A 13,799-nucleotide genomic window follows, 5' to 3' on the forward strand; every position below is an offset into this window, starting at 1 on the left:
TTGTGCCTTTAATCTCCATCTCCAAAGCATCGTCATGATCTCCATCGTCACCGGCATGACACCATGATATCCATCATCTTGATCTATATCAATGTGTCGTCACATGGTTGTCTCGCCAACTATTGCTCTTGCAACTATTGCTATCGCATAGCGATAAAGTAAAGCAATTATTTGGTGCTTGCATCTTATGCAATAGAGAGACAACCATAAGGCTTTTGCCAGTTGTCGATAACTTCAAGAAAACATGATCATCTCATACAACAACTTATATCTCATCACGTCTTGACCATATCACATCACAACATGCCCTGCAAAAACAAGTTAGACGTCCTCTACTTTGCTGTTGCAAGTTTTACGTGGCTGCTACGGGCTTAGCAAGAACCGTTCTTACCAACGCGTCAAAACCACAATGATAGTTTGTCAAGTTGGTGCTGTTTTAACCTTCACAAGGACCGGGCGTAGCCACACTCGATTCAACTAAAGTTGGAGAAACTGACACCCGCTAGTCACCTGTGTGCATAGCACGGCGGTAAAAATCAGTCTCGCGTAAGTGTATGCATAATGTCAGTCGGGTCGTTTCATCCAACAATACCGCCGAACCAAAGTGTGACATGCTAGTAAGCAGTATGACTTATATCGCCAACAACTCACTTGTGTTCTACTCGTGCATATTACATCAACGCATAAAACCTGGCTCAGATGCCATTGTTGGGGAACGTAGCAATTTCAAAAAAATTCCTACACACACGCAAGATCATGGTGATGCACAGCAACGAGAGGGGAGAGTGTTGTCCACGTATCCTCGTAGACCGAAAGCGGAAGCGTTAGCACAACGCGGTTGATGTAGTCGTACGTCTTCACGATCCGACCGATCAAGTACCAAACGAACGGCACCTCCGAGTTCTGCACACGTTCAACTCGATGACGACTCCGATCCAGCCGAGTGTTGAGGGAGAGTTTTGTCAGCACGAAGGCGTGGTGACGATGATGATGTTCTACCGACGCAGGGCTTCGCCTAAGCACCGCTACGATATGATCGAGGTGGATTATGGTGGAGGGAGGCACCGCACACGGCTAAGACATCAAGAGATCAATTGTTTGTGTCTTTGGGGTGCCCCCTGCCCCCGTATATAAAGGAGTGGAGGAGGGGGAGGGCCGGCCCTCTCTATGGCGCGCCCTAGGGGAGTCCTACTCCCACCGGGAGTAGGATTCCCCCTTTCCTAGTAGAACTAGGTGCCCTTCCAAGTATTAGGAGTAGGAGGGAAGAAAAGGGAAGGGAAAAGGAGAAGGAAGGAAGGGGGTGCCCCCCTCCCTAGTCCAATTCAGACCAGCCCATGGGGAGGGGTGCGGCCACCCTTTGAGGCCTTTCTCTCCTTTCCCGTATGCCCATTAAGGCCCAATACGAATTCCGCTAACTCCCCGGTACTCCCGAAAATACCCGAATCACTCGGAACCTTTCCGATGTCCGAATATAGTCGTCCGATATATCGATCTTTACGTCTCGACCATTTCGAGACTCCTCGTCATGTCCCCGATCTCATCCGGGACTCCGAACTCCTTCGGTACATCAAAACACATAAACTCATAATATAACCGTCATCGAACTTTAAGCGCGCGGAGCCTACGGGTTCGAGAACTATGTAGACATGACAGAGACACATCTCCTATCAATAACCAATAGCGGAACCTGGATGCTCATATTGGCTCCTACATATTCTACAAAGATCTTTATCGATCAAACCGCATAACAACATACGTTGTTCCCTTTGTCATCGGTATGTTATTTGCCCGAGATTCGATCGTCGGTATCTCAATACCTAGTTCAATCTCGTTACCGGCAAGTCTCTTTACTCGTTCCGTAATACATCATCCCGCAACTAACTCATTAGTTGCAATGCTTGCAAGGCTTATAGTGATGTGCATTACCGAGTGGGCCCAGAGATACCTCTCCGACAATCGGAGTGACAAATCCTAATCTCAAAATACGCCAACCCAACAAGTACCTTCGGAGACACCTATAGAGCACCTTTATAATCACCCAGTTACGCTGTGACGTTTGGTAGCACACAAAGTGTTCCTTCGGTAAACGGGAGTTGCATAATCTCATAGTCATAGGAACATGTATAAGTCATGAAGAAAGCAATAGCAACAAACTAAACAATCAAGTGTTATGCTAACGGAATGGGTCAAGTCAATCACATCATTCTCTAATGATGTGACCCCGTTAATCAAATGACAACTCATGTTTATGGCTAGGAAACGTAACCATCTTTGATTCAACGAGCTAGTCAAGTAGAGGCATACTAGTGACATACTATTTTTCTATGTATTCACACATGTATTATGTTTCCGGTTAATACAATTCTAGCATGAATAATAAACATTTATCATGATATAAGGAAATAAACAATAACTTTATTATTGCCTCTAGGGCATATTTCCTTCGGTAATTTCAATCATTATTAACTATATCTCGACCTATTTAATTAGTTCGTCAATTCCTGATAACAACTATTTAATAACCCCTTTATTCATTTTCTTTGTCAGCGGGCAGGGCTTGGGAAAAGTTCATCAGCGTCACTCCAGGCCAATGGAATCGAAACCTGAAATGGTATCGACCCAAGGTAAGTAATTAAGTAGTACTAGCTAGCTAGCTGCCATCTCTTTAATTATCATGCTTGATTAATTATTATCTGATCAAATTCCATTCTCATAAAGGCCCTGAAGCAGGCCCCAGGGAATAATCTGTGTGGATACTACGTTTGCGAGAACATTTGCATGATGGCGTCCGAAAGGAGCAGATCTCAAAGACAGGACTGGGTACGTTTGTCAGAACATTATTCACAATTTTTACACCATTATCGATATCTAGTCACACAACTAATACACATGCATATTGATCTCCTTCTTAACAGTTCAGAGAGGTGCGGGACAAGCTCCTACCAATGGAGCGCATACAAGCAATTCAAGAGGAAATAGCGGGATTTTTGCTCGACCAGGTCATAGATACGAACGGAGAATACTATTACCCGCTACCGCCCCCATGAACCACTTCCAATTGTCATCATGCTCCGAAGGCACCAATTAGGCTAATGCCACTGGCTCCGAAGGCACCAATTAGGAGAAATTGTATATAGCTAGCTAATTGTATATATATATATATATATACATGTGTGTATGTGTGAATAAATGGTGGTTGTAAGACATTCGATGATATATATATGATCGGTTCTACTCGAAATTCTATTTATATATATATGCATAACGTGTACAATATGTCGTATCGTAAAATACCAGCAAACAAAAAAGAATTAAATGGAAAACACAAAATTAAATGAAAAAGAAATCATAAACCCAAAACCCCCCAATCTTTTAATACCGGTTGGTGTTGCCAACCGGTACTAATGTCCTACGCGCCCCCGGAGCTGGCTCGTGCCACGTGGTTGCCCTTTAGCACCGGTTCGTGCGGAACCGGTACTAAAGGGGGGGGCTTTGGTCCCCACACTTTAGTGCCGGTTAACGAACCGGCACTAAAGGGCCTTACGAACCGGTGCTATAGCCCGGTTCTGCACTAGTGGACGCCCCCCCCCCCGACCTCGACGCCGCCCCCGACCTTGACATCGATGCCACCCTCCACCACGAGCCCGAGCCCCTGAAGGAAATATGCCCTAGAGGCAATAATAAAGTTATTATTTATTTCCTTATATCATGATAAATGTTTATTATTCATGCTAGAATTGTATTAACCGAAAACATAAAACTTGTGTGAATACATAGACAAACTAAACATCACTAGTGTGCCTCTACTTGACTAGCTCGTTAATCAAAGATGGTTATGTTTCCTAACCATAGACATGTGTTGTCATTTGATTAATGGGATCACATCATTAGGAGAATGATGTGATTGACATCACCCATTCCATTAGCTTAGCACCCGATCGTTTAGTATGTTGCTATTGCTTTCTTCATAACTTATACATGTTCCTATGACTATGAGATTATGCAACTCCCATTTACCGGAGGAACACTTTGTGTGCTACCAAATGTCACAACGTAACTGGGTGATTATAAAGGAGCTCTACAGGTGTCTCCAAAGGTACATGTTGGGTTGGCGTATTTCGAGATTAGGATTTGTCACTCCGATTGTCAAAGAGGTATCTCTAGGCCCTCTCGGTAATGCACATCACATAAGCCTTGCAAGCATTGCAACTAATAAGTTAGTTGCAAGATGATGTATTACGAAACGAGTAAAGAGACTTGCCGGTAACGAGATTGAACTAGTTATTGAGATACCGACGATCGAAACTCGGGCAAGTAACATACCGATGAAAAGGGGAACAAAGTATGCTGTTATGCAGTCTGACCGATAAAAGATCTTCGTACAATATGTGGGAGCCAATATGAGCATCCAGGTTCCGCTATTGGTTATTAACCGGAGACATGTCTCGGTCATGTCTACATTGTTATCGAACCCGTAGGGTCCGCACGCTTAACGTTACGATGACAGTTTTATTACGAGTTTATATATTTTGATGTACCGAAATTTGTTCGGAGTCCCGGATGTGATCACGGACATGACGAGGAGTCTCGAAATGATCGATACATAAAGATTGATATATTGGACGGCTATATTTGGACGCCAGAAGTGTTCCGGTTATTTCGGGGAAAACAGGAGTGCCGGAGGGTTACCGGACCCCCCCCCCCCCCCCGGAGAAGTAATGGGCCTTATGGGGCCTAGTGGAGAGAGAGAGGGGCGGCCAGGGTGGGCCGCACGCCCCCTCCCCCTCTGGTCCGAATTGGACTAGGAGAGGGGGGCGGCGCCCCCCTTTCCTTCTCCCTCTTCCCCTTCCTTTCCCCCTCCTAGTACGAGTAGGAAAGAGGGGAGTCCTACTCCTACTAGGAGGAGGACTCCTCCTCCTTGGCGCGCCCTAGGGCCGGCCGGCCTCCCCCCTTGCTCCTTTATATACGGGGGCAGGGGGGCACCTCTAGACACACAAGTTGATCTTCAAGATCGTTCTCTTAGCCGTGTGCGGTGCCCCCCCCCCTCCACCATAGTCCTTGATAATATTGTAGTGGTGCTTAGGCGAAGCCCTGTGACAGTAGAACGTCAAGATCGTCACCACGCCATCATGCTGACGGAACTCTTCCCCGACACTTTGCTGGATCAGAGTCCGGGGATCGTCATCGAGTTGAACGTGTGCTAGAACTCAGAGGTGCCGTAGTTTCGGTGCTTGATCGGTCGGGCCGTGAAGACGTACGACTACATCAACCGCGTTGTCATAACGCTTCCGTTGTCCGTCTACGAGGGTACATAGATTACACTCTCCCCTCTCGTTGCTATGCATCACCATGATCTTGCGTGTGCGTAGGAAATTTTTTAAATTACTACGTTCCCCTACAGTGGCATCCGAGCCTAGGTTTTATGTGTTGATGTTATATGCACGAGTAGAACACAAGTGAGTTGTGGACGATATAATTCATACTGCTTACCAGCATGTCATACTTTGGTTCGGCGGTATTGTTGGATGAAGCGGCCCGGACCGACATTACGCGTATGCTTACACGAGACTGGTTCTACCGATGTGCATTGCACACAGGTGGCTGGCGGGTGTCAGTTTTTCCAACTTTAGTTGAACCGAGTGTGGCTACGCCCGGTCCTTGCGAAGGTTAAAACATCACCAACTTGACAAACTATCATTGTGGTTTTGATGTGTAGGTAAGATTGGTTCTGGCTTAAGCCCGTAGCAGCCACGTAAAACTTGCAACAAACAAAGTAGAGGACGTCTAACTTGTTTTTGCAGGGCATGTTGTGATGTGATATGGTCAAGACATGATGCTAAATTTTATTGTATGAGATGATCATGTTTTGTAACCAAGTTATCGACAACTGGCAAGAGCCATATGGTTGTCGCTTTATTGTATGCAATGCAATTGCACTGTAATGCTTTACTTTATCACTAAGCGGTAGCGATAGTCGTGGAAGCATAAGATTGGCGAGACGACAACGATGCTACGATGATGATCAAGGTGTCGCCCCGGTGACAATGGTGATCATGACGGTGCTTCGAAGATGGAGATCAGAAGCACAAGATGATGATGGCCATATCATATCACTTATATTGATTGCATGTGATGTTTATCTTTTATGCATATTATCTTGCTCTGATTGATGGTAGCATTTTAAGATGATCTCTCGCTAATTATCAAGAAGTGTTCTCCCTGAGTATGCACCGTTGCGAAAGTTCTTCGTGCTGAGACACCATGTGATGATCGGGTGTGATAGGCTCTACGTTCAAATACAACGGGTGCAAAAAAGTTGCACACGCGGAATACTCAGGTTATACTTGACGAGCCAAGCATATACAGATATGGCCTCGGAACACGGAGACCGAAAGGTCGAGCGTGAATCGTATAGTAGATATGATCAACATAGTGATGTTCACCAATGAAACTTCTCCATCTCACGTGATGATAGGACATGGTTTAGTTGATTTGGATCACGTGATCACTTAGAGGATTAGAGGGATGTCTATCTAAGTGGGAGTTCTTTATTAATATGATTAATTGAACTTAAATTTATCATGAACTTAGTACCTGATAGTATCTTGCTTGTTTATGTTTGATTGTAGATAGATGGCCCGTGCTGTTGTTCCATTGAATTTTAATGCGTTCCTTGAGAAAGCAAAGTTGAAAGATGATGTTAGCAATTACACGGACTGGGTCCGTAACTTGAGGATTATCCTCATTGCTGCACAGAAGAATTACGTCCTGGAAGCAACGCTGGGTGCCAGGCCTGCTGCTGGAGCAACACCAGATGTTATGGACGTCTGGCAGAGCAAAGCTGATGACTACTCGATAGTTCAGTGTGCCCTGCTTTACGGCTTATAATCGGGACTTCAACGACATTTTGAACGTCATGGAGCATATGAGATGTTCCAGGAGTTGAAGTTAATATTTCAAGCAAATGCCCGGATTGAGAGATATGAAGTCTCCAATAAGTTCTATAGCTGCAAGATGGAGGAGAACAGTTCTGTCAGTGAGCATATACTCAAAATGTCTACGTATAATAATCACTTGATTCAATTGGGAGTTAATCTTCCAGATGATTGCGTCATTGACAGAATTCTCCAATCACTTCCACCTAGCTACAAGAGCTTCGTGATGAACTATAATATGCAAGGGATGAATAAGACAATTCTCGAGATCTTCGCAATGCTGAAAGCTGCGGAGGTAGAAATCAAGAAGGAGCATCAAGTGTTGATGGTCAACAAGACCACTAGTTTCAAGAAAAAGGGTAAAGGAAAGAAGAAGGGGAACTTCAAAAAGAACAGCAAGCAAGTTGCTGCTCAGGAGAAGAAACCCAAATCTGGACCTAAGCCTGAAACTGAGTGCTTCTACTGCAAGCAGACTGGTCACTGGAAGCGGAACTGCCCCAAGTATTTGGCGGATAAGAAGGATGGCAAGGTGAACAAAGGTATATATGATATATATGTTATTGATGCGTACCTTACTAATGCTCGCAGTAGCACCTGGGTATTTGATACTGGTTCTGTAGCTAATATGTGCAACTCGAAACAGGGACTACGGATTAAGCGAAGATTGGCTAAGGACGAGGTGACGATGCGCGTGGGAAATGGTTCCAAAGTCGATGTGATCGCGATGGGAAATGGTGCCAGCGTTGAGCATGAACATTATATCTAGATCTTGTTTGATGTGAGACGGTTATTCATTTAAATCAAAGAATAATGGTTGTTCTATTTATATGAGTAATATCTTTTATGGTCATGCACCCTTGAAGAGTGGTCTATTCTTATTAAATCTCGATAGTAGTGACACACATATTCATAATGTTGAAGCCAAAAGATGCAGAGTTGATAATGATAGTGCAACTTATTTGTGGCACTGCCGTTTAGGTCATATCGGTGTAAAGCGCATGAAGAAACTCCATACTGATGGACTTTTGGAACCACTTGATTATGAATCACTTGGTACTTGCAAACCGTGCCTTATGGGCAAGATGACCAAAACACCGTTCTCCGGTACTATGGAGAGAGCAACAGATTTGTTGGAAATAATACATACAGATGTATGTGGTCCGATGAATGTTGAGGCTCATGGCGGATATCGTTATTTTCTCACCTTCACAGATGACTTAAGCAGATATGGGTATATCTACTTAATGAAACATAAGTCTGAAACATTTGAAAAGTTCAAAGAATTTCAGAGTGAAGTTGAAAATCATCGTAACAAGAAAATAAAATTCCTACGATCTGATCGTGGAGGAGAATATTTGAGTTACGAGTTTGGAGTACATTCGAAACAATGCGGAATAGTTTCGCAACTCACGCCACCCGGAACACCACAGCATAATGGTGTGTCCGAACGTCGTAATCGTACTTTACTAGATATGGTGCGATCTATGATGTCTCTTACTGATTTACCGCTATCATTTTGGGGTTATACTTTACAGACGGCCGCATTCACGTTAAATAGGGCACCATCAAAATCCGTTAAGATGACGCCTTATGAACTGTGGTTTGGCAAGAAACCAAAGTTGTCGTTTCTGAAAGTTTGGGGCTGCGATGCTTATGTGAGAAAGCTTCAACCTGATAAGCTCGAACCCAAATCGGAGAAATGTGTCTTCATAGGATATCCAAAGGAAACTATTGGATACACCTTCTATCACAGATCCGAAGGCAAGACTTTTGTTGCTAAATTCGGAAACTTTCTAGAGAAGGAGTTTCTCTCGAAAGAAGTGAGTGGGAGGAAAGTAGAACTTGATGAGGTAACTGTACCTGCTCCCTTATTGGAAAGTAGTACATCACAAAACCGGTTTCTGTGACACCTACACCAATTAGTGAGGAAGCTAATGATGATGATCATGAAACTTCAGAACAAGATACTACTAAACCTCGTAGATCAACCAGAGTAAGATCCGCACCAGAGTGGTACGGTAATCCTGTTCTGGAAGTCATGCTACTAGATCATGATGAACCTACGAACTATGAAGAAGCGATGGTGAGCCCAGATTCCGCAAAATGGCTTGAAGCTATGAAATCTGAGATGGGATCCATGTATGAGAACAAAGTGTGGACTTTGGTTGACTTGCCCAATGATCGGCAAGCAATTGAGAATAAATGGATCTTAAAGAAGAAGACTGACGCTGACGGTAATGTTACTGTCTACAAAGCTCGACTTGTCGCAAAAGGTTTTCGACAAGTTCAAGGGATTGACTACGATGACACCTTCTCACCCGTAGCGATGCTTAAGTCTGTCCGAATCATGTTAGCAATTGCCGCATTTTATGATTATGAAATTTGGCAGATGGATGTCAAAACTGCATTCCTGAATGGATTTTTGGAAGAAGAGTTGTATATGATGCAGCCAGAAGGTTTTGTCGATCCAAAGGGAGCTAACAAAGTGTGCAAGCTCCAGCGATCCATTTATGGACTGGTGCAAGCCTCTCGGAGTTGAAATAAACTCTTTGATAATGTGATCAAAGCATTTGGGTTTGTACAGACTTTTGGAGAAGCCTGTATTTACAAGAAAGTGAGTGGATGACATATTACTAATCGGAAATGATATAGAATTTCTGGATAGCATAAAGGGATACTTGAATAAGAGTTTTTCAATGAAAGACCTCGGTGAAGCTGCTTACATATTGGGCATTAAGATCTATAGAGATAGATCAAGACGCTTAATTGGACTTTCACAAAGCACATACCTTGACAAAGTTTTGAAGAAGCTCAAAATGGATCAAGAAACGAAAGGATTCTTGCATGTGTTACAAGGTGTGAAATTGAGTAAGACTCAATGCCCGACCACTGCAGAAGATAAAGAGAAAATGAAAGATGTTCCCTATGCTTCAGCCATAGGCTCTATCATGTATGCAATGATGTGTACCAGACCTCATGTGTGTCTTGCTATAAGTCTAGCAGGGAGGTACCAAAGTAATCCAGGAGTGGATCACTGGACAGCGGTCAAGAACATCCTGAAATACCTGAAAAGGACTAAGGATATGTTTCTCGTATATGGAGGTGACAAAGAGCTCATCGTAAATGGTTACGTTGATGCAAGCTTTGACACTAATCCGGACGATTCTAAATCGCAAACCGGATACGTGTTTACATTAAACGGTGGAGCTGTGAGTTGGTGCAGTTCTAAACAAAGGGTTGTGGCGGGATCTACATGTGAAGCGGAGTACATAGCCGCTTCGGAAGCAGCAAACGAGGGAGTCTGGATGAAGGAGTTCATATCCGATCTAGGTGTCATACCTAGTGCATAGGGTCCAATGAAAATCTTTTGTGACAATACTGGTGCAATTGCCTTGGCAAAGGAATCCAGATTTCACAAGAGAACCAAGCACATCAAGAGACGCTTCAATTCCATCCGGGATCTAGTCCAGGTGGGAGACATAGAGATTTGAAAGATACATACGGATCTGAATGTAGCAGACCCGTTGACTAAGCCTCTTCCACGAGCAAAACATGATCAGCACCAAAGCTCCATGGGTGTTCGAATCATTACTGTGTAATCTAGATTATTGACTCCAGTGCAAGTGGGAGACTGAAGGAAATATGCCCTAGAGGCAATAATAAAGTTATTATTTATTTCCTTATATCATGATAAATGTTTATTATTCATGCTAGAATTGTATTAACCAGAAACATAATACTTGTGTGAATACATAGACAAACTAAACGTCACTAGTGTGCCTCTACTTGACTAGCTCGTTAATCAAAGATGGTTTTGTTTCCTAACCATAGACATGTGTTGTCATTTGATTAACGGGATCACATCATTAGGAGAATGATGTGATTGACATGACCCATTCCATTAGCTTAGCACCCGATCGTTTAGTATGTTGTTATTGCTTTCTTCATGACTTATACATGTTCCTATGACTATGAGATTATGCAACTCCTGTTTATCGGAGGAACACTTTGTGTGCTACCAAATGTCACATCGTAACTGGGTGATTATAAAGGAGCTCTACGGGTGTCTCCAAAGGTACATGTTGGGTTGGCGTATTTCAAGATTAGGATTTGTCACTCCGATTGTCGGAGAGGTATCTCTGGGACCTCTCGGTAATGCACATCACATAAGCCTTGCAAGCATTGCAACTAATGAGTTAGTTGCGAGATGATGTATTACGAAACGAGTAAAGAGACTTGCCGGTAACGAGATTGAACTAGGTATTGAGATACCGACGATCGAATCTCGGGCAAGTAACATACCGATGACAAAGGGAACAAAGTATGTTGTTATGCGGTCTGACCGATAAAAGATCTTCATAGAATATGTGGGAGCCAATATGAGCATCCAGGTTCCGCTATTGGTTATTGACCGGAGACATGTCTCGGTCATGTCTACATTGTTCTCGAACCCATAGGGTCCGCATGCTTAACGTTACGATGACAGTTTTATTATGAGTTTATATATTTTGATGTACCGAAATTTGTTCGGAGTCCCGGATGTGATCACGGACATGACGAGGAGTCTCGAAATGATCACGACATAAAGATTGATATATTGGACGGCTATATTCAAACACCGGAAGTGTTCCGGGTGATTTCGGAGAAAACCGGAGTGCCGGAGGGTTACCGGAACCCCCCCCCCCCCCCGGAGAAGTAATGGGCCTTATGGGCCCTAGTGGAGAGAGAGGGGCGGCCAGGGTGGGCCGCGCGCCCCCTCCCCCTCTGGTCCGAATTGGACTAGGAGAGGGGGACGGCACCCCCCTTTCCTTCTCCCTCTTCCCCTTCCTTTCCCCCTCCTAGTAGGAGTAGGAAAGAGGGGAGTCCTAATCCTACTAGTAGAACGCCCGTGCGTTGCCACGGGCCTTTCAAATTTTCCTACCTACATATATAAATATAATGCATGTAATTTGTGCATGTATAGGAAAACATAGCCCGCAACCATTAAAAAGCAATTGAAATCCACTTCACCTGCAATATATTTTGATTAAAAATGTATTTCAACTTAAGATATTCCCGTCATTCTCATACGCCGAAATATGCACACAAGCTGGCCACCTCCTAAACGGAGCTCGGGTTTCTTATGCCTCCCATAGGAGCCGCCACTGGTCTGCGACGTCCTCTGTGGCCTTAGGGCCATGGAGGCGCGATGGATCCCCGCTCGTAATAATGGGAGGGCTTTGTTTTTTCATGTTTTTTTAGTTTTATTAGGGTTTGTATCCTACTCAGAGAGGCAAGGACGAGGCAGCTCTCTGAAGATGGAATAAGATTCCCTCCGCCTACTGATGTAACTGTTGTTGAGGGTCCAATGCTAAACAAAGAAATATCTCCTTGGAATGGCAGAATATCTTCTTTAAAAAATAGGTTAGTCCCATCTGCTATAGCTTGAAGAAGCAGGCCCGGGGGCCAGCAGGACTAATACGTTGTTGTATTGACGCAGATATTTATTTTTCTAAGCATACAATTACGAGTACCTCTAGGTTTTATTAGCGGAGAAGAAGCAGTAAATTGGGGCTTATCGGGACCGATGTTACGAGCTTCTGGAATACAATGGAATCTTCATAAAGTAGATCCTCATGATTCTTACAACCAATGTGATTGGAAAGTCCGATGGAAAAAAGAAGGGGAATCGTTAGCTCGCTATTTAGTATGTTGGTGAAATGAGAAAATCCATCAAATTAATTCAACAAGCTGTAGAAAAAATATATTTCCGGAGCCCCTGTTCTAGCGGTGCTTCTAACATCGTCAGATGGCATGTGGAGGTTTGTCTCCAACGGATCTCATGGGATTCAATCGTCGTTTGTCTTTGATGGGTCCACGTTGAAAAGGTATTCATTCATCAGTGGTCGTGTGTCCACAGGTTAGATCCTTCCAATCTAGGTTTGTCTTTGTCGCTGGTGATTCCTGTTCTGGTGCATATACTTTAGGAAGGCATAAGCCACAAAACCATGAGATATATAGAAAGGTGTGACAACTCATACTTGTTGCCTGGGCTACAATGCATATACTTTAGAAAATATCTCTGGTCCAAACACATAATCCAATTATGCCCCTTAATCACATATTATGTGTCTTAGGACCTATTATAGGTTTGCTCATGTGGGTGCTCGCTGGTGACCAACATCTTATCATGAGATCATAGCATTCTTCTCTTTACTTTTAATTTTTTTTCCATTTCTTTCTTTTTCCTGTACAAGTGTCATGCTCTCACCCTTCCTCTATCAATGAAAACATACCTCCTCTTTGATGTGTCAGAGCATCTCCAATAGCTTGTCTATATGGATGTCTATACTCGTTTTTCACGACGTGAGCCCAAAACAACCGTCCAACAGCTTGTCTATATGGTTGCCCAAATATACACATCCTCTAAATCGACCTCGACAATGTCCATGTCTGGACAATGTGAAGGTGTCGTCTAAACTCAGCTGCAGTCATGATTTCTTCCTCTACCCAACGACGGCCCACCTGTCATGATCTCTGTATATAGACGCTCTGATGCAAAACTGGACGTGTATATGAAGGAATCTTTTTAGACCATTGTCTATATGAATATATAGACATCCAAATATACACATGCTATTGGAGATGCTCTCACAAGCACAACGACCGGAGTCGCATTGGTTGCAGAACACCCAAGCATTTCACTCATTCCAGATTTCCCAAGAGATAGGAATAAGGGAAACAAGTGGCCTTCGAGGTTGCAACCTCCCTTAAGTGTTGATGCGCCACCACTCCTTGACGGAAACCATGCCTCCCCAGTCCGTAGGATGAACATCATGTAAATCAAGCCATGTTTTTATCATTGCCCAAACTCTGGCTGCATAT

This window comes from Triticum urartu, chromosome 7A (assembly GCF_056163025.1).
Source record: "Triticum urartu cultivar PI428250 chromosome 7A, HENAU_Tu73, whole genome shotgun sequence".
Lineage (NCBI taxonomy): Eukaryota > Viridiplantae > Streptophyta > Magnoliopsida > Poales > Poaceae > Triticum > Triticum urartu.